The sequence below is a fragment of the Heterodontus francisci genome, chromosome 7, assembly GCF_036365525.1.
Source record: "Heterodontus francisci isolate sHetFra1 chromosome 7, sHetFra1.hap1, whole genome shotgun sequence".
Taxonomy (NCBI): Eukaryota; Metazoa; Chordata; class Chondrichthyes; order Heterodontiformes; family Heterodontidae; genus Heterodontus; species Heterodontus francisci.
This window is the reverse complement of record NC_090377.1, coordinates 59,883,965-59,905,694: the sequence shown is the minus strand read 5'-3', so window position 1 is coordinate 59,905,694 and position 21,730 is coordinate 59,883,965. Positions and strand designations below refer to the sequence as shown.

Here is a 21,730-nt window from a genome sequence, read left to right as displayed (position 1 = left end):
AAAAGCATATTATCTAAATGGAGAGAGATTGCAGAGATCTGAGATGCCGAGGAATCTGGGTGTCCTCGAGCATGACTCGCAAAAGGTTAGGATGCAGGTACAGCATGCAATTAGGAAAGCTAATAGAATGTAATCGTTTATCCTGAGGGGAATTGAATACAAACTTAGGGAGGTTATGCTTCTGCTATACAGCGCATTGGTGAGACCACATCTGGAGTACTGTGTACAGTACTGGTCTCCTTATTTAAGAAAGGATATAAATGCGTTGGAGGCAGTACAGAGAAGGGTTACTAGACTAATGCCCGGAATGGGTGGGCTGCTTTATGAGAAGGATTGGACAGGCAAGGCTTGTATCTGCTGGAATTTAGAAGAGTAAGAGGCGACTTGATTGAAACATATAAGATCCTGAGGAGTCTTGACAGGGTGGATGTGGAAAGGATGTTTCCCCTTGTGGGAGAATCTAGAACTAGGGGTCACTGCTTAAAAGGGGTCACCTATTGAAGACAGAGATGCGGAGAAATATTTTTCTCTGAGGGTCGTGAGTCTTTGAAATTCTCCTCAAAAGGCAGTGGAAGAGAGTCTTTGAATATTTTTAAGGCAGAGGTAGATAGATTCTTGATAAGCAAGGGGCTGAAAGATTATCGGGGGCAGGTGGAAATGTGGAGTAATCAGTTCAGCCATGAACTTATTGAATGGCAGAGCAGGCTTGAGGGGCCGAGTGGCCTACTCCTGCTCCTAATTCGTATGTTTGTAGGAGCTCTTCGACAGAGAGTGGTCAACCTCTTGGAGAGCCATATGCAGCATTACTCAAAGTGGATAAAGGAGCAGCACAATGACATGTACAGAATGTATGACACATCCTGTAGCACTGAATGGTCAGTGACATCAATGGCACAAAGGTGCATGGAGTTGATGCCAGTTGCATCCCCGCTGATGGTTCCCTCCAACAGTCACACACCCCACAAAAGGGCTGAGACAGTCGCAGATGATGAGGGGGCCACCTCTCATGGAGTGCCATCATCTGCCTTCTCGGCCCTTCTAATCTGTACAGAAAAGCCCTGTGACAGAGGCTGCCCGTGCATTTACAATAGCTCATTTGCATCAACAATTTCTCATCTGCCCTTTTTTGGCTGGTTGCCAGGTCCTGCTTCCCAATACCAGTATCAAAATTGCCACGCATTGGCACTATTTAGGAAGCTGACAAGCCACTCAGCGGCGCAAAATCACAGCCCAACCACCTCCTTTCCCACCCGCACCATGCAATTAAAATTTGGCCTGCTGAATCTGAACCAGGAAGAAGTGCAAGTTAGAACATATTACTAGGCGGTCTGAACATTGGGAGTAATGTTAGACTGATGCAGGATAAGTGTATTTTGACAATTGCCTGTGTACCTTGCAGAAACTTGCACGATTGTTCGGTGATCAGACTCTAGCTGGACATTAATTGAGTGCTAGCACTTTCCTTTGATGAATGCTACTGGTTGGTATTTTAGTGCCCTGAGGCAACGTGTGTGCAGTCAATGACTCCTTGGTTGCAAGGCAAACCAGCTCTTGTTGCAAATCCCTGGGCTCTTTAATGTTGACTGTTGAGGTCAATGGGGAATGTATTGTGCTCGTCAGCCCTGCTGTCAGAGACTTGCTTAATGCAGTTGTATACTGCACACTGGGAGATGCAACTGATGTACCCTACAGCAAACTAAAAGAGTCAATGGTAGGTAAACAAGAGCTGTAGTAACATTCACAACTACTAAAAATGCATAACCCCCTAGTCCAGCAGGCAGCAGGTCCTGTGGAAGCACAGCCTCCTGGTGCACTGCTTTTCAGATAGATCCAAGAAAGTGACCTTTTTAAAATTCCACAATATCAGCATCACTGCCAAAGCCAACATTTATTGCCCTTCCCCAACTGTCTTTGAGAAAGTGACAGTGGCCCTTCTTCTTGACTTGCTCCACTGTGCTCCCACAATTCGGTTAGGTAGGAAGTTCCAGGAGAGAACGAGGGATTGATGATATATGTCGAAGTCAGAATGGGGTGCGACTTTAGGGCGATGATGGTCGCATGCATCTGCTTCCTTTGTACGTAAAGCTGGTGGAAGTCATGTTTTTGGGAGGTGCTGCCAATGAAGTCTTGGGAGTTACTGCAGGGCATCCTGTAGATAGTACACAATGCAGCCACAATACAGTAGTGGTAGTGGAGAGAGGATATTTAAGCTGGTGGATGGGGTGCTTAATGAGCAAAATGTTTTGAGTTTCTTGATTAGTGTGCAGCAAAATGCTGCACAGCATTTCAAACTATTAATTTATATGAATTACTTTGAGAACTTAAGTCATGATAAGGCACATTAATAAAATACTTTCTTCAAAGTATTGTTGAGAAGGAATACTGCAGGCTAATGTTGGATTTTCAGAAATTAGGATGTTTATTTTTAAACATTTTGGAATTTCAGTTTACATTTGTACTTTTTGGAAATAGTGTGATGTATTTCAGAGTTGTGTTCATAAGTCAAATGAAAATTCACTGCAGATACCAGGAGTAACCTATAGTTAACAATTAAAAAGATTTCTGGGATAGTCCCCAGGTGATTTCACCTTCCTGCACTGTATAGAAGTACCCAAACATTTCTCTCTACCACCTCATCCTCCCAACAAAAACCATGAAACCATCATGCCACATATAAAAAAAATTCCAGTACAAAACACTAAATGGTTATGGAGAATGGTTCCAGGGATGAGAGATTTCAGTTATGAGGATAGATTGGAGAAGCTGGGGCTGTTCTTCTTAAAGAGAAGGTTGAGATGAGATTTGATAGAGGTGTTCAAAAATCATAAGGGGTCTGGACTGAGTAGAGAGAGAGAGAGAGAGAGAGAGAGAGGAAATGTTCCCATCAGTGGGAGGATCAAGAACTAGAGGCCATTGACTTAAAGCAATCGGCAAAGGAACCAAAGGCAACATGAGGAAAAAACTTTTTAAAAAAGAAATGCAGTGAGTGGTTAGGATCTGGAATGCACTGCCTGAGAATGTTGTGGAGGCAGATTCAATTGCAGCTTTTAAAAGGAAATTGGATAATTATCTGAAGAGAAAAGATTTGCAGGGCTACAGGAAAAGGCTGTGGACTAGGTGTATTGTTCTCACAGAAAGCTGGCAGGAACATGATGAGCTGAATGACCTCCTTCTTTGTTGTAACCACTCTGATTTCATGACACTATTTTAATTTCTAAAAATGCTAAAATTAAAGCAAGCTATTTTTCTCATGCAGGCTTTTGTCATTGTTGTCAACCCACTGCCACTCACTGTTACAATAATAAATGTTGTCGAATTACACAGAAAACACCCTCCCCACTAAATCCTGGTTACCCGCCCCGAACCTGACTATGTGTCGGGTACAGGTATTCTGCGTCCAGCATTCGGGCTCGGGTAGGGCTGGGCTGGACTGTACTGTTTTGTTTCATATTGTTTTTGTTTTAATTTACAATTTTTTCTGTTTCATTAATATGTTTGTTATTTTTGGGTCGGGCATTTAAAAAAATTCAAGGACTCTGGCCTGGGTCGGGTTCAGATTGGCTGTTGTCGGGTCAGGTTTTAATTTTATACCCGAGCCAGGCTTTACCCTCCCACCCAACAATTCAAGCCACAGAAATTTCAAATAAATTATTAAAATCACCCGACTCCTTAATACCCACATTGTTGTAATGCAAACTTTCACTTAACTTTAGACCATGACCTTGCCAGCTGATTATCTGCTCCAACTCTAACTGATGGTGGATTTCCTAATACTGATTTGCTGTTCTAGATTTATCCAATGCTACGTCACTAATTCTATGCCGCAGAGCCTCAGTGATTAGTCTTCTATTTACAGATTTATGTTTCTTACATTGTTGCATCGACTGGGTTATGTTACTGGTCTAATAATGCAGGCCTGGACTTATGCTCCAGAGGCAGGAGTTTAAATCCCACCATGGCAGCTGGGGAACTCAAATTCAGTTGAACAAACAAATCTGGTTATATAAATCTGTTGTATCAAAACATTACAAAAAAAGTCTATTAAGAATAAAATGGGACAGAACATCCAGCATCAACCTCGGCACTGGACACAACCCATCCAGTCCGGTCGCCCAACAAAGTCATCCTCACGAGCATCTGTGGACTTGTGCTAACATTGGGAAAAGTGTCCTACAGACTAGTCAAGCAACAGTCTGACATAGGCATACTTACTGAATCATACCTTTCAGACAAGGTCCCATAGTCCTCCACCACCATGCCTATTCTTGGGGGGCAGGGGAAAGAGGGGAGTGGCCCTGGGAGTCCTCAACATTGACAATGGCTGAGTGTACTGGACACAGCAAGGCCCGATAGCATCCCACCCATGATGCTGTAAACTTAAATTTGTGTTCCAGAACTAGCCATGCCCCTATCCAGGCAGTTCCAGTAAAGCTACAAGCTGTCCACAAAAAACAGGACAAATCCAATTTGGCCAATTACTGCCCCATCAGGTTACTCTCAATCATCAGCACTGGACCCAACAAAAGCACACCCAGTCCGGTCACCCAGCAAATCGACAGTGCTATCAAGTGGCACTTGCGCACCAATAAATAACCTGCTCACTGATGCTCAGTTTGGGTTCCGCCAGGACACTTGGCTCCAGACTGAATTACAGCCTTGGTCCAAACACGGACAAAGAGGCTGAATTCCAGAGCTGAGCCGAGAATGACTGCCCTTGACATCAAGGTAGCTTTGACCAAGTGAGACATCAAGGAGCCCTGGTAAAATTGAAGCGAATGGGAATCAGGGGAAAACTCTCTACTGGCTGGTATCCTACCTAACACAAAAGATGGCTGTGGTTGTCAGAAGCCAATCATCTCAGCCTCAGGATATTGCTGCAGGAGGCCCTCATGTGAAGTGTCCCAAGCCCAACCATCTTCAGCTGCCTAATCCATAACCTTCCCTCCATCATAAGGTCAAAAGTGGAAATGTTCACGGATAGTGCTCAGTTCCATTTGCAACTCCTCAGATAATGAAGCAATCCATGCCTGCATGCAGCAAGACCTGGACAGCATTCAGGCTTTGGCAGATAAATGGCAAGTAGCATTCATATCACACAAGTGCCAGGTAATGACCATCTCCAATCAAACAAAATCTAAGCACCTTCCCTTGACATTCAACAGGATTACCATCGCTAGATCCTCATCCAACAAAATCCTGGGGATCAGGGGGTTACCACTGACCAGAAACTTAGCTGGATTAGTCACATAAATACTGTGGCTACAAGAGTAAGTTAGAGGTTGGATATTCTGCTGCGAGTAACTTAGTACCTGACTCCCCACAGTCTCGTAACCAATTACAAGGCACAAGTCAGGAGTGAACTGAAATACTCCCCACTTGCCTGGATGGGTGAAGCTCCAACACCACTCAGGAAGCTTGACACCATCCAGGACAAAGCAGACCATTTGATTGACACCTCATCCACTACCTTAAACATTCATTCCCTTAACCACCAGCACATCATGGCTGCAGTGTGTCATCTACAAGATGCACTGGAGCAACTCTGCACTGATTTCCTTGACATTAAGGTAGCATTTGACAGAGTGCGGCATCAAGGAGCCCTAGTAAAATTGAAGTCAAAAGAGAACTGGGAAAACTCTTCACTGGTCAGAGTCATACCAAGCACAAGGCAAGAATTGTTGTGGTTGTGCAGACCAATTGTCTCAGCCCCAGGACATCACTGCTGGAGTTCCTCAGGTGGATCCAACCATCTTCAGCTGCTTCATCAATGACCTTCCCTCCATCATAAGGGAAGTGGGTATGTTTGCTGATGATTGCACCATGTTCACTACCAGTTGCAACTCCTCAGATACTGAAGCAGTTCATGCCGCATGCAGCCAGTCCTGGATATTTAGGCTTGGACTGATAGCAAGTAACATATGTGCCACACAAGTGCCAGGTAATGACATCAACAGAAGAGAATCTAACCATCTCCCCTTGACATTTAACAGCATGACCATCGCTGAATCCCCCAGCATGAACATCTGGGAGGGTGACCACTGAGTAGAATTTTAACTGATCAGCCATATAGATATCATGGCTACAAGAGCAGGTCAGAGACTGGGAATTCTGTGGTGTGTAACTCACCTCCTGACTCCCCAAATCCTGTCCTCCATCCTACAAGGAACAAGTGAGAAGTGTGAAGAAATACCCTCCACTTGCCAGGATGAGTACAGTTCCAACAGTCAAGAAGCTCGACACCATCCAAATACAAAGCAGCCTGCTTGATTGGCACCCCAATTACTACCTTAAACATTCACTCCCTCAACCATAAACACAGTGCCAGCAGTGTGCACCATCTACAAGATGAACTGTAGCATCTCGCCAAGCTTCCTTCGATGGCACCTCCCAAGCCCACAATCTCTACCACCTAGAAGGACAAGGGCAGCAGACACATGGAGAACTTGCAGGTGGTGATGTTCCCAAGTCACTCACCACCTTGACTTGGAACTATATCGCCTTTCCTTCACTGTTCCTGGGTCAAAATCCTGGAATTCCTCCATAACACTATGGGAGTACCTACACCACACGGACTGCATAATTTTAAAGAGGCAACTTACCAGCATCTTTTAAAGTAGGGAGGGGCAGTAAATGATGGCCTTGCCAGCGACAGCCACATCCCATGAATGAATAAAAAAGTTCATTTGAACTTGGTTGGCCTGAAGTTTGGAAATAGCTGCTCCCTCACTGGTGCTTGAATTCTAAAAGAGTCAGAGATTAAGGGCTTTATACAGCTTATGGGCAATTGCTTCAAAATCCAAGATATATATGGTAATGTGGGAGAAATAAATGCCATTCTACCAGGTAAGTAATCCAGCAGATACTGTCAGAACACATCTCTATTTATAATACAGCTCAGCTTCAGATGATTGAATAGTAAAAGAAAATCTGATGCTAGTGCTAGGAGCCTGAAGACTATTTCTGGCATTCAGTGTCATTATCATAGAATTCTGCAATGTAGAAGGCCATTCAGTTCAGCTCACCTGTGTCAACTCTCACTTAGCCCCATTCCACATATGCTTTTTAAAAAAAGGTTCCTTTTGCTAATATTTATCCACTTTCCTTTTAAAAGCTATAAATGGATTCTGCTTCCACCACTGTTTCTGGTGGGGCATTCAGTGTCTCTACGCAGAGCAAAGACTAATTTCTTTCATTATTAAATTTATGTCCATTTACTGGATAGTATCATTTTACTCGATTAGCTTTTCAAATTTTGGAGCACTTACATCAGATTTCCTCATAACCTTCCCTATTCCTGTAAAGACAGCTAATTTCTTTTCAATTAAATTTCATCCTTGGTATAACCTCCCTAAATTTCTCTGTAACCCCTCTGTGGCCTTGACCTCCACCTTCTTAAAATAATGTGCTCATACCTGGACACAACACTCTAACCAATGATTTGTATGGATTTAGCATCATCTATATTTCTGTACTCCATTCATAAAACATAGGAATCCATATTTTTAACAAAGATAGGGAATGAGAGTAGTTGAGAAGAGGACTTCAAAGATACTTCTGGTGGAATTAAAAATACAAAATACTGCAAATGCAGTAATGCTGAAACAAAAACAAATTCTGAAACAGTCAGAAGATTAAATGTTGTGGTTAAGATTCTGCCAAAAAAATGTAGTCTTTTCCCTTTGTAAAGGGTGATTTACCTAATGTGCATTTTGAGTATTTTGTTTCAGAATTAGCAGACTGGATGGATAAATGTTGGGTAAAATTTAAAGTGAAGAATTGTGAGGGGATAAATTTTGAAAGGAAGAATAAGGAGAGCTAATATTGACTAAATGGGAAAATTAAGAATAGATTAGCAGAGAGACTTAATGGTTCAGGTACACATCTTTCAAAACAAAATGGGAGGACAAGTTGATAAAGCTGTATTTGAACAGGAACGGTATGTATGACTGTTACACATCTTCAGTCCATTAACAAATCTACCATTCCTGGAAGTTGGCCAAATTCCTTTTAATGATGTGTGCCCTTATTTCAACAACAAGCCTCCTGAGGCACTTTATGCATCTTTAGAAAATCCATACATACACAAACATCCACTGTATTTCCTAAACCAGAAATTTCCTTACTTCCTCAAAGAACTATTAAATGTTATTGAAAAAGTCAAGTTGCTTAATACCAAAATAAAATACTGCAAATGCTGGCAATCAAATAAAAACAAGAGAATGCTGGCATTCAGCAAGTCAGACAGTATTTGTGGGAAAGAGTTGACAAAAGATCATTGACCTGGACACTCACTCACTGTCTACAGATGCTGCCTGACTTGCTGAGTATTACCAACATTTTGTGTTTTTATTTGCCTTTTATAAATCTGTGCTGGCTATCCTTAGTTAACCTATGCCTTTCTGCATATTAACTGTATTCTATATTAAGGCCTTAGAAGCTTATTCTCGATCAGCTTGGCTAACTGGTCTAACATTACTTTGTTTATCCTGGGCTTGAATAGAGATGTTACATTGGCAACTCTCCAATCCTCTGGTTTCATTGATATCCCAAAGGTCTTTCTATCTTTCTCCATTTGGCTTTGTGTTAGCCCTAGGTTTGTCGTACAAACGTACAAATTAGCAGCAGGAGCAGGAATAGGCCATTTGGCTCCGAGCATGCTCCACCATTTGATAAGATCATGGCTGATCTGAATGTGGCCTCAACTCCGCTTTCCTGTCTGCCCCCATGACACTTGACTCCCTTGTCAATCAAGAACTTTAGTTCAGCCTTAAAAATACTCAATGACCCTGCTTCGACTGCTCTCTGGGGAAGAGAATTCCACAGACTAATCACCCTCAGAAAAAAATCCTCCTTATCTCAGTCTTAAATGGGAGACACATTTTTAAACTGTGTCCCCAAGTTAGAGTCTCTCCCACATCCTCTTAGCCTCCACCCGGTCAAGAACCCTCAAGATCTTATATATTTCAATAAAGATCACCTCTCATTCTTCTAAACTCCAATAGATACAGGCCCAACCTGTCCATCCTTTCCTCATAAGACAACTCCTTCATCCCAGGTATTTAAAAAAAATTAATTCTTAATTTTAATTGCTATGCTCATCCAAATATCTTTGGCCTTTTCTGCACCCCCACTTCTCATGAAAAGATGCTTAGTCTAAACATTATGTCACATCTGCTCATCTATTTTCCACCTAAAATGTATCTGGGCTAGTTTTCTTTCCAGAACTTGATGGAATCTGCTCCCCCGACCCACCTCACCCAAGTCAAATACTTTTATCTTGACTGTCGCCACTCATTTGAATTTTTAGACTGAACTTAATGTTATGGTCACTGTTACCCCATCCCTTGTATTATACCTACACTCCATTTAATTTTGTAGAACTGGATTCAGCACTGCCTCTTTCCTTTTTAGACTAAAGCACACCAACTAGAAGAAATACTGCAGATGCTGGAAGTCAGAAATAAAAATGAAAAATGCTGGAAACACTCAGGTCAGGTAGCATTTGTGGAGCAAGAAACAGAGTTAATGTTTCAGATTGATGACCTTTCATCAACACTGAAAGTAGTTAGGGATTTAACAGCTTATAAGTGAATGCTAACCAGGGAGGGGAAGGTCTGTGATAAGGCAGGAGTGATTAAATGACAAAAAGGATGATGGTGCAAGGCAAAAGGGGGTGTTAATAGGACTAGTACAGAAACAAAAAATGTGCCTCGAGGAGTAAATGGTAACAGAAGCACTACCATAACCTGGGAGCAGTGGTTATGATCTAAAGTTAGCATTTAGGCCAGAAGGCTGTAAAGTACGTAAATAGACGATGAGATGCTGTCCCTTAAACTAGAATACAGCTGTGGTGACCTAAAGAAACTCCCTTCTTATGCTACTTATATTACTTGTACCCAGGTCTATCTTTGGATAATTAAAGTCATGCATTATTCTGGCCCTGTTGTTTCTACATTTTTCTCCAATTTGCCTTCATCTCTCTAACCTCTCATATTCATTTTTTTTTTTAGCAATACATTAAAAAATTCCATGAAAGTAAGTTTCCTTTCTTAAACTCCAACACAAAAAAAAAGGATTTTTTGCCATTCCCTATATCCAGCTTACACTTTAGCGTTACAATTTCAATACCTATCGCAAAGGTTTAAGGGATAAGAAAGATGTACTTCTGTTTCGAAGAGCAACATGACAGTACAACAAAACCAACATTTCTAGAATCATAGATGGTTCTGTGCTGGCTCTCTGCAAGAACAACTCACCTAGTCCCACTCCCTCACCATTTCCCCATATCCTTGCAAATTTTCTCTTTTCAGATTGTTACGACTGAGGTTGGAGGAATGCACTATTTTTCTGTAGTTCCACTACTCCACTGGTCACAACGTATGTTTTAATGTTTTAGCCAGTTACCGATGCAGCCAATTATATATTTTATCTATATTAGTTTCAGAATTTAAAAAAAAAATCAAAAACCAGGTTTCTTTAACAAAATAATTGATTTATTATAAAACAAGATTTATTCACTAAGTTGCAATGCTTAACAGTTTGAAATATTAAAGTATAAATATACCCTTCTAAAATAACCTAAAACACATGCACACACACAGTTAAAGGAAAAAAGAAAATGAAAAAAAAAAAATGGCTCTGCAGAGATCAACTTTTTAAAAATACTTTGGCCAAGTTGTCAATTCTTGAAGTAAAAGGATAAGATATGGAATGTTCCAGATGGCCTTTGATCTGGCATCCTGGCACACGTGTCACTGGGATCTTTCTGTAGCAGTTCTGTTCAGGAGACGCCAAGGAGTAGTCTTGCAGGCTTCTCGGGAGAATTGCATCAGTGGCTTCAGATATCACATTGGATTCTCAGATGATTGTCTGAAACAGGTGGAAAAAGATGAGTTGGGTGGCTTCTCTCTGAGCAGGCTACACACCAACTGATCAAACAGTCCAGCCAAATCAAAAAGCCAAAACTCCTGACAACCATAAATCTAGACATGTGACTTCTCTGTAAACAACTCTAATAGCCAGCAAGGCTCCTTATGTCTATTTTAGCACTTCATTGTCACTTCCTGTAAATGTTTTTTTAAATCCAAGTGTCCTCCCAGCAGCCTTAAAAAAATAAAATTCCAGGCATCTCCACGCTCTTTCAAATGAAAGAATTTTCACAATCTATCAAAGAAGAGTCCTAAAAAAAAAATGGAAGCACTTTCATGACAAGATAATTATCCAATTCCCTTTTGAAGACCTCTATTGAATCTGCCTCCACAATACTCTCAGGCAATGCATTCCAGATTCTAACCACTCACTGTTCGAAAAAAGTTTTTCCTCATGTCGCCATTGCTTCTTTTGCCAATCACCTTAAATCAGTGTCCTCTGCTTCTCATTCCTTCCACCAATGGGAACAGTTTCTCCCCAACTACTCTGTCCAGACCCTTCATGATTTTGAACATCTCCATCATATCCCTCTCAACCTTCTCCAACCTACCCATATAACTTCCTCATCCCTAGAACCATTCTCATGTATCTTTTCTGCACCCGCTCTAATGCCTGATCATTCCTAAAGTCTGGTGTCCAGAACTAACACTCCAGTTGAGGCTGAACCAATGGTTTATAAAGGTTTATCTTAACTTCCTTGTTCTTGTTCTCTATATGCCCCTAGTTCTAAAGCCCAGGATCTCATATGCTTTATTAAAATGCTTTCTCAACCAACTCTGCAACCTTCAATGATTTATGCACATAAACCCAAGGCCCCTCTGCTCCTCCACCCACATTAGAATTGTACTCTTTAATTTATATGGTCTTTCCTCATTCTTCCTACTAAAATGAATTACTTCACACTTCTCAGCATTAAATTTCACCTGCCACTTGTCCACCCGTTCCGTTAGTCTGTCCATGTCCTCGAATTTTATCACTATCCTCCTCAAAGTACACAATACTCCCAAGTTTTGTGTCATCCACAAATTTTGAAATTGTGCCCTGTACATCCAAATCTCACTCATTAATAAATATCAAGAAAACCAGGTATCCTAACACTGATCCCTGGGGAACCCCACTATATAACCACCTTCCAGTTAGAAAAACTGCTTGCCGCTACTGTTCCTTATCACTCAGCCAATTTCATACATTACTGTCCCATTTATTCCATGGGCTCGAACATTGCTGACATGGCACTTTATCAAATGTCTTTTGGAAGTCCATGTATACCACAACCGCAATACCCTCATCAAAAAATTCAAGCAAGTTAATGATTTTCCCTTAACAATTCCACGCTGGCATGCTTTAATTAATCCACATTTGTCCAAGTAACTATTAATTTTATTCCGAATTATCATTTTCAAAAGCTTTCCCACCATCAAGGTTGAACTGACTGGCCTGTAGTTGCCGAGTTGTCCTCACACCCTTTTTTCAACAAGGGTGCAACATTTGCAATTCTCCAATCCTCTGATACCATCCTTGTGTCTGAGGAGGATTAGAAGATTATGGCCAGTGCCTCTGCAATTTTCACCCTTACTTCCTTAAGTATTCTTGGATCCATCTCATCCAGTCCTGGTGATACATCAACTTTTAAGTACAGCCAGCCTATCTAATACCTCCTCTATCAATTTTTAGCCCATCCAGTGACAACTACCTCCTCTTTCACCACGATCTGGGCAGCATCTTCTTCCTTACTAAAGGCAAATACAAAGTACCCATTTAGTACCTCAGCCATGCCCTCTGCCTTTAGTGTCCCTTTCAGGTCCCTAATCAGCCCACTCCTCCTTTTACCACTTTTACAATTTATCTGCCTATGGGACACTTTTAGATTCCCTTTTACATTAGCCACAAGTCACTTCTCATACCTCTTTGCTTCTCTTTTTTTTTTACTCTTTCCCTCTGAACCTTCTATATTCAGCCTGGTTCTCAGTTATATTATCCATCTGACATCTGTCATATGCCCCCTTTTTCCTGCTTTATCTTACCCCCTATCTCTTTCATTATCCAGGACGCTCTGGATCAGTTTGCCCTACCTTTCCCCTTCGTGAGCATGTACCTTGACTGTACCCAAACAATCTCTTTAAAAGACAGCCCATTGTTCAGTTACAGTTTTGCCTGCCAATCTTTGATTCCAATTTACTTGGGCCAGATCAGTTCTCACTCCATTGAAAGTTGGCATTTCCCCAATTAACTATCTTTACTCTGAATTACTCCTTGCCCTTTTCCATAGGTAACCTAAATCTTATGATGCTCTGGTCACTGTCCCCTAAATGTTCCCCTCCTGTCGATTGATTCACTTGTTTAGTTTAGAGATACAGCACTGAAACAGGCCCTTCGGCCCACCGAGTCTGTGCCGACCATCAACCACCCATTTATACTAATCCTACACTAATCCCATATTCCTACCACATCCCCACCTGTCCCTATATTTCCCTACCACCTACCTATACTCGGGGCAATTTGTAATGGCCAATTTACCTACCAACAAGTCTTTTGGCTTGTGGGAGGAAACCGGAGCACCCGGAGAAAACCCATGCAGACACAGGGAGAACTTGCAAACTCCACACAGGAAGTACCCAGAATTGAACCCGGGTCGCTGGAGCTGTGAGGCTGCAGTGCTAACCACTGCGCCACTGTGCCGCCCTCATTCCCCAGACCCAGAATCAACAATACCTCCTTCCTCAGTTGACCTGAAACACCTGAACACATTCTAGAAACTCATCCCTTCTCAGCCTTTTACTAGCCCAGTCTATATTAAGATAATTAAAGTTTCCCCATTATACTTACTCTTCTAATTCTTGCATTTCTGTAATTTGCTTGCAAATTTGTTGGTCTATATCTTTCCCACTAGCTGGTGGCCTATAGAATACACCCAGCAATGTAATGGTACCTCTATTGTTCCTTAGCTCTAACCAAATAGATTCTGTCCTTGACCCCTTCATACCTTGTATCCAGGAATATTTAGTACCCGGTCCTGCCTTTTTTTGAGCCAGGTCTCCGTTACTGTCACATCATATTTCCACATGGCTATCTGTGCCTGCAGCTCACCAACCTTTATTTACCACACTCCACGCATTCATATCCATGTACAGTAAACCTAATTTAGACCGTAGTATATTTCCTCTTGCTCTTAACCCTAACCCCACCCAATATCTTAATATTTCCTACTCTAGGGCTATCTGTCTCTCCCAATTCTCTGTGTGCCTTGGATTTTCTGTCTAAGGTTACCTCCTGGTTCCCACACCCGTCAAATTAGATTAAACCCCCTCCAACAGCATTAGCAAATTGCCCGTCAAGGACATTGGTCCCAGCACTGTTCAGGTGCAACCCGCCCAGCCTGTATAGGTCCCATCTCCCTGAGAACGGGCCCCAATATCCCAGGAATCTCTTGCCCTCCCATGATGCATTCATCTGCTCTATCCTCCTATTTCTATACTCACTTGCACATGGTACTGGGAGCAATTCAGAGAGTACTACCTTGAGGTCCTGCTTGCTTTTTTTTCCAAGCTCATTAAACTCTGCCTGCAGAACCTCATTCCTCTCTACCCATGGCGTTGGTACCGATATAAAACAAGACTGAACGTTTACCCTCCCCCCCCGCCCCCCACCACAAAGTGCTCTGCTGCATCCTTAACCCTAGCACCAGGGAGGCAACATACCATCCTGGAATCATGTCTGTGGCCATAGAAACACCTGTTCCCCTATCATTATTGCATTCCTAATCTTACTCCTGTCCCCCCTCTCCAGCTGAGGTAAAGGCCCGCTACCCGACCCAAATCCGACAGGACCAGATGACGTGTCAGGTTCGAGTTCGGGTCGGGCAGAGTCCAGGTCAGGTCGGACACACACGGCAAGTGCTCTGCCAATAAGTACTGAAATAAAATTAAAAAAAACAACTTACTTGAACTGGGAGTCTGGGATGAAACTGAGTCTGCGGTGAGCGAGTGACGTCACTATGATGTCATCACGCCTGTGCTACAGTTTCCTGGAGGTTCTGAGTCGGAAGGTAAGCAAAGGGATGGTCGGGTTGGGCTCAGGGCAAAATTGGAAGGACTCGGGTCAGGTCCACTGAGGTTCGGTCAGGTTTTTTTCCCCCGAACTGAGCAGGCCTTTAAGCTGTGGTGCCATGGATTAGACTCTGGCTGCACATCCCACAGGAACCATTACTCTCACCAGCATTCATAATTGAATACTGGTTGGTGAGTGACACGTAGGTCCCTCTTGACAATCACCCATTCCTTCTCTGCCCACATACCCTTAAACTTCAGGGTGACCATGTCTATAAACATGGTATCCATGAAACACACAGCCTCACTGATGCGCCGCAGTGACGCCGGTTGCTGCTCAAAGTCCGAAATCCGGATCTCGAGCTGCTGCAGCAGCTAATGACACTTCCAGCACATAATGATTGTCCAGGTCATGAGGAGTGTCCCAGAGTTCCCACATGGATCATGCACAGGCCACAGGTCTGAGTTGCCCTACCATGCGTCTATTTATTAATTAAATTTACAATAAATCAACTGCTTTGCCTGTGCTGACAGCATTATTTTACAGGAGGTTAATTAAAATGTTTTTACTTAACTTAGTATTTGAAAACCTTAGACGTTAATTCACAAGAAAATTCAGACTTCTTTAGGCTTCCTATTCCTTTTTTAAAAAAAACATTATCTCGTAGATCTAATTAAAATCAGTGCTCAATAAATAATTTTTTTTTAATTAAAAAAAAAGTCAGCTTTAGTTTTTATATTAATCCATCAAGTCTTATTTTATAGTTGATTAATGTAGATTAAATTAAAAGCTTACTGGTATACTCACCCTTGCCTCCTTTCTGTTTCCTGGCTCTCTTGATTGTGATGCAACTCTGATGTCACCATAATTTTTTTCCTTTGTGTGATTTTGCTCCCAATCCTTTACATCCGGCTGCCAATTCCCGCTCCTGTTCCTTTATATTTGGTCTCCAATCTTGAAGAGTTTTTGAATCTCTATTCTGCTCCTGCTCCTTTATATCAGCATAAGCACAATACTGCAGACAATTTAAAAGAAAAATCTTATAGCTGATCAATTTGATTATCACATATTACACCTCCTACAATGCAGACAAGGTTTACAACTTGCATTCACATATTACCCAGAACGTAGTAAAGCATCCCTCGGAACTTCAGAGGCTTAAGAAAGAAAAATGGATGCTGAGCCAAACAAGGAAATAATAGCTTGGGGAAGGGGATTGGTTTTCAGGAGTTTTAAAAGGAAAAAAGGAGATTGAGAGACGGACAGATCTCTGGATGGAAATCAAAAGCAGGGGGCCTGCATAGCTGAATGGACAGTCGCTAATGGATTCAGGAGAGAAAGAATTGGGTGGAGATGTTGTAGGGCTGCTGGAGGAGATTACAGATAGGGATGGGCAAGGCCTTGAAGGAGTTCGAATTTGAAAACAAAAATAAGAATTTTAAATTTGAGGCGTGGTGAATGAAAGGGAACGTCAGCAAGGACAGGGGTGGTAGGCAAGCAGCATCTAAGCCAGAATTTTACATCCTGCCACCTCCTCAACCCCCGGAGCGGTCTGGGAGGCTCGGGGAGAGAGAGATAAAATCATCTGGGACGGGGGTGGGGGGGGCATTCCCACTGCTTACCCGTTGCCATTTTACCAGCAGCAGGGGAGGTGGCAAATAGCCTGTCCGTCCCAGGCCCATTGAGGCACTTAAGTGGCCAATTATTTGCCACTTAATGACCTCCTCCCACCGCTAGTATATTACCGATGGCGGCGGGCACTTCGCCACCTGGGACGCCGCCCTGTTAAACCGGGCTTACAGGCTGGGAAGGGGGGGAACTTCCTGATTGTGAGACACAGCGTGCCCAGAGAGTCCCCCTCAGCAGCACAAGCCACTCCTGCTGAAACACTTCCCCCCCCCCATCCCATCCCCTCACTGGGGCCCAGTCAATTATCCTCGGCAAGGCCCAAAACCTCTCACATTATCGGAGCCAGCATCCATGCTGCTTCTCTCGCTAGGTGTAGGAGCAACAGTGGCCAACACTCCCGGTGGCGCTACTGGGAAGGAGCAGCTGCCGGCCCTCTAATTGGCCGGCAGCTCTTGGAGGGGGGACTTCCTGCCTCAGAGGGGCAGAAGTCCTGATCAATGCCAATTTAGGGCCTGGGCCATGTAAAATTAGTGCAGCTTCCAGGCCTGGCAGAGGTGGGCTCACCGGTGGGCGGGGCCTCTACCACAATATAAAATTCTGGCCTAGCATGCGATAGGATATGCGTAGCTGGGCTTTGGATGAACAGAAAGTTATGGAAGATAAGGGATGGTATGCTAGCTGAAACACCTTTCTAATTGTTGAGTCTAGAAGTGACAAAGGCTTGGCAGAGTGTTTCAGCTGCACAGTGGCTCAGGTCAGGCCTGAAAGTAGGCAACATTAGCAGGAGGAAGTAGACAGTTATTGTGAAGAGGATATGAAGTTGGAAACAGCAGTTTAAATAGGGCTCTGGGGTAGTGAACAGTTTAAGATGTTGTCCAAGGAGGGGGATAGAATTGGTGGCAAAGATATGGAGCTTGCAGTGGGTGGAGAAAAAAAAAGGCGATGACTTTGGTTATGATGTTTAGCAGGAGGAAATTGGAGTTCATCCAATACAGAGTGTCCGACAAGCAATCTCATAGCAAAAAGGTAGAGGGGTCGAGAGAGGCGGTAGAATTGGCGTCATTATACATGTGGAAGCTGCCCACGTCTGTGGAACAACGAATCAAACAATGGTTACAAGCACAGAAGGCCGCCATTCGGCCCATCGTGTCTGTGCTGGCTCTCTGAAGGAGCAATTCATCTAGTGCCACTCCCCTGCCTTCTCCCTGTAGCCTTGCACATTCTTCCTTTTCAGATAATAATCCAATTCCCTCTTGAATGCCTCAATCGAACCTGTCTCCACCACACTCAGGCAGTGCATTCCAGATCCTGTTGCCAAAGGGCAGCTTGGAAAGGAGGAAAAGGCGAAGGCCAAGGACAGATCCTGGGGTAGAAGAATACAGAGAAGGACTCCAACAGTGGGGTAATAAGCAAGGCCAAATCTCGAGATGTTTTTAATACAATTAGATAGGTAAAAAGAGTAACCAATAGAGGATTTCCCCACTGGGCTTGACAATGAAGGCAAGATGCAAGAGAGGGATGATGTGGTTGACTCTGCCAAAAGCTGCTGATATGTCAACTAGGGGAAAATGCACCATAGTCATAGGCACAGAGGTTTCACATACACCTTTGGTTAAGGCTACCGTGTTTTCCTTGATTACATTGACCATACTTAAAAAAAAAAAACTACTTCATTGGGTGTAACGCACTTTGACATCTCCTGAGGTCATGAAAAGGTGCTATTTTTTTGTTCTTTTTTTGTAACCGAGTTCAAATTCTCAAACTGTCATGGTGAGATTTGAACTCAATGTCACTGGATTATTAGCCCAGTAACATATTTGTTATACATGGCATGGTAGGAAAGGGGATGGTGGAATCAGCAGAAGTCCATAAACTCCTCCAAATTTGTTGGAGGGGGCAGGACAACAGGAATTAAGGAGACCATTGATAGCCTTCAGATCTTTGCTATCGTTACTCTCCAAGATGATTCTGGATGAGTGGATGTTTCAGTAGGGTAGACTGAAATTCACTGGTAGTTGAGTGTTATCCGGACAGATTTGGTGACGGATGGCTAAACCAGTAGGAAACGGAGAAATTGAGAAGATAACAAATATAGTTCGGTTTATGAAAGCAGAGGTTAATGCAGAAGAGTGATTTCAGATGGAGAGAAAGACAAAGGGAGCTGAGATGGAGAGATTGAAATTATCAAGACTAAGAAGTCACTCAGTTCAGTGGCTGAGGGAGGATACCTCAGGACAGAGATGATTTTAAAAAGGAGCAACACGAGGTGTTCAAAAGGGAGAACATGACAATGGAGTATAAAGGAGACACCAAAGTGTGAAATCGGTGATGAGGGCCATACTATCACCATGCCAATTTGAGCAGCAGTTGGAAGTATAAGCAAGTGTGGAGGCTTTGGTATGGGGTAAGGAGTTGCCACCTGTGAGCCAAGTTTCCTCCAAAGCCAGGATGACAACATAATCATTCACAATAAAAGGTCATAGATGGCAAGAACCTTGCTGAGGGAAATACAGATAGGGACAGTGAATTATCTCCTGGCATTCAATCTTAAGGGATAGTGGCGAGTGTGTTGGATGGAGTTTAGCAAGGTTAGATCCCAACAGATGCCAGGCTGAGAAGCTGGCAAAAGGTGAATGAGCAGTTGGGGTTTGTAAAGAGACCTCAAATGGGCTTATCCAAAGGAGATTTAAGCTTGGAATGGCAGCAGTTGAGTAGGAAGGCAGAGGTGTTGTGATGGTTTGAGGTAGGGATTAAAAGATGGGAAAAATGACCAAGACAGGAGAAATGAAAGTGGCATGACTGGGTGACAAAGGGGAGATGACAAAAGAGAAGGGCCAAGGCCAAAAACACAGAAGCACTAAAGCTTGGAAGTGCCAGGCAAAGTGCAAATGATCACAGGGAATTTGGGTTCCATAGACATTGCACAGATTAGAAGTCATGTTCCTGGTCACAGGACTTCCCCTTACTCCAGGCACCTTGTATAGGACAGATCAAAAATTGTTACTCTGTAGCTTAATGCTACAATAAAATGTTACAGTATTACCTATACCAACTGTCAACCCACAGGTGCAAAAGATTAGAACAACCACCTTCCCAAACACAAACTGCACAAAGAAAAGCTTACAAATTCAATAGAATTTATCCTTTCAGTGAGTCTCCCTCTGGGTAAATGCACCAATCCCTGGTACGTCCCGATTCCCTGATCGCAAAGGGGTGAAGCCTGCAATCCCACAGCAAAAGTTAATTTACATCCCAAAGTGCTTTGGTTTTTTTTCTGCTTGCGTGACACTTGAACTGAATGATCTGTACTCATTGGTACAACTAATTTTGTAAAAAGTAAATACTCCCAACTTCCCAGCTGTTTGTCCATGTGTATGTTAAGGATCCCATTGAACTATCTGAAAAAGAGCAACAAGTCTGCTGTATCCTGGCTGGCAATTCACCTTAAACATAGGTAGCAGAATGGATAGCAAGCTGGCTACAATACAGAAGGCAGAGTAGGGGTTAAGGCTAACTACCCAAGATAGGAAGTGGTGTTCCACTGGGATAACTGTTCACAATTTTCATTAAAGCTTTGAACCTGGGAATTGGAAGTACAAGTTCTAAATTTGCAGATGACAAATTGTGGGTATAATTAGTACAATGGAATGTGACAAAATAGAAGATATTAATAAACTTGGAGAATGAATGCATAATTGGCAAATCAATACAAGTGTGAGGTAGTACATTTTGGCAAGATTAAGGTGACCACATACTGCTTGGAAAATAAGAGAGTCTAAACAGTGAAGAGGAACAAGAGGATCTCGGGTACAGGCACACAAATTACTAAAAGTAGCAATGCATACCAAAGCCATTGTTTTTTTTTTAAAAAAGCAATCCAAGCACTGGGGTTCATTTCCAAGCAGAGAAGTTATGTTAAATTTGTATTAAAAAACTGGTTAGACTTCAGACTGTGTATAGTTCTGGTCTCTATAATTAAAAAAAAAGATATAAAAGGCATTGGAGAAGGTGCAAAAAAAAAAAAAAAAAACACCTACCAGAACTAAAATGTTAGAACTAGCACAAAAGATTGAACAAACTGGGGTTCTTTCCTCAGGAAGAGAAAGCTGAGGTTAGAACTGGAGAAAATGCTTCCAAGTGAGAAGACCAAAACTAGGTCATAAATATTAAAGTTAATCAGAAATATACTCAATAGGGAATTCAAGAGAAACTTTATCTAAAAAGAGTGCCAAGAATGCCACCATAAGTAGTTGAGGCAAAAAGCATAAATGCATTTATGGGCAAGCTGGATAAGCACATTGGAGAAAGGAATAAAAGCATACGGATCGGGTTAGATGAAGGGTGGGTAGAGGCTTGTGGCGCATAAACACTAACGTAGACCAGTTGGGCTGAAGAGCCTATTTCCATGCGGTAGACTCAATGTAAGCTATACAATAAAAAGATTAGATACTTATAAAACCATACAACATTGATGGAGGCCACTTATCCTATCAGCCTATTCTGGCACTGCTGCTTGTGGGACCTTGGTAGTACACTATGGCTGCTGCATTTGCTTATTACACTGAACTTGAAAAATAATTAATTTGATCAGGTGGATTGAGATATTTTGAAAATGAACTAGACAAACAAGTGGGATCTACCTCCAAATGTCAGCTTCAGTTTTTAGCCCTAAAAAAAAAAAGCCATAGTCTTTTTATATGTAATGTCTTTAAAATCAAACTTATGGAAAACTCTCTAGAAATGACATTTTTTTCCCATGCTATAAACCAAAAATGTTCAGTTCTTAAGATAAATGTGAATTCAGCGAAAATAGAGACAGGTCCCCTGTGGAGTGAAGAAAGTAAGGTTAACCTTTCGGGTCGATGATCTGTTGTTAGACACCACCGATCTGAAAGGTTAACCAAACCTAGCTCTCTACACAAATGCAGCTGGACCTGTTGAGTGTTTCTGGCATTTTCTCCTTTTACTTTCAATTACCAGCATCTTGCATGATTTGCTTCCAAGTCAACAAAGGCTAGGGTCACAATTTATAACTAGTACAAAACAAAAATGTAACAGTTGCATTTGTACTTCTGTTATGTTACTTTATACACCATGTACCCAAGGAATTGTTTCGTATTCATAT

The 21,730-nt window shown here is 42.4% G+C and overlaps 1 protein-coding gene across 5 annotated transcripts in view; it reads right to left on the bottom strand.

Annotated features, from left to right (window-relative positions):
- Window positions 1–10,471: 10,471 nt before the first annotated feature.
- Window positions 10,472–21,730, bottom strand: part of marchf7 (membrane-associated ring finger (C3HC4) 7) — an 84,025-nt gene continuing 72,766 nt past the window's right edge. For 4 of the 5 annotated variants that reach the window (XR_010975337.1, XR_010975338.1, XR_010975334.1 and 1 more), the window contains 2 exons: window positions 15,784–15,991; window positions 10,472–10,869 (listed from right to left, as the gene is read on the bottom strand). The gene's annotated coding sequence lies outside the window, so the exon portion shown is untranslated. Of the gene's footprint in view, window positions 10,870–15,783; window positions 15,992–19,729; window positions 19,826–21,730 lie in introns of all 5 variants that reach the window. The other variant, XR_010975335.1, reaches the window with a different exon arrangement.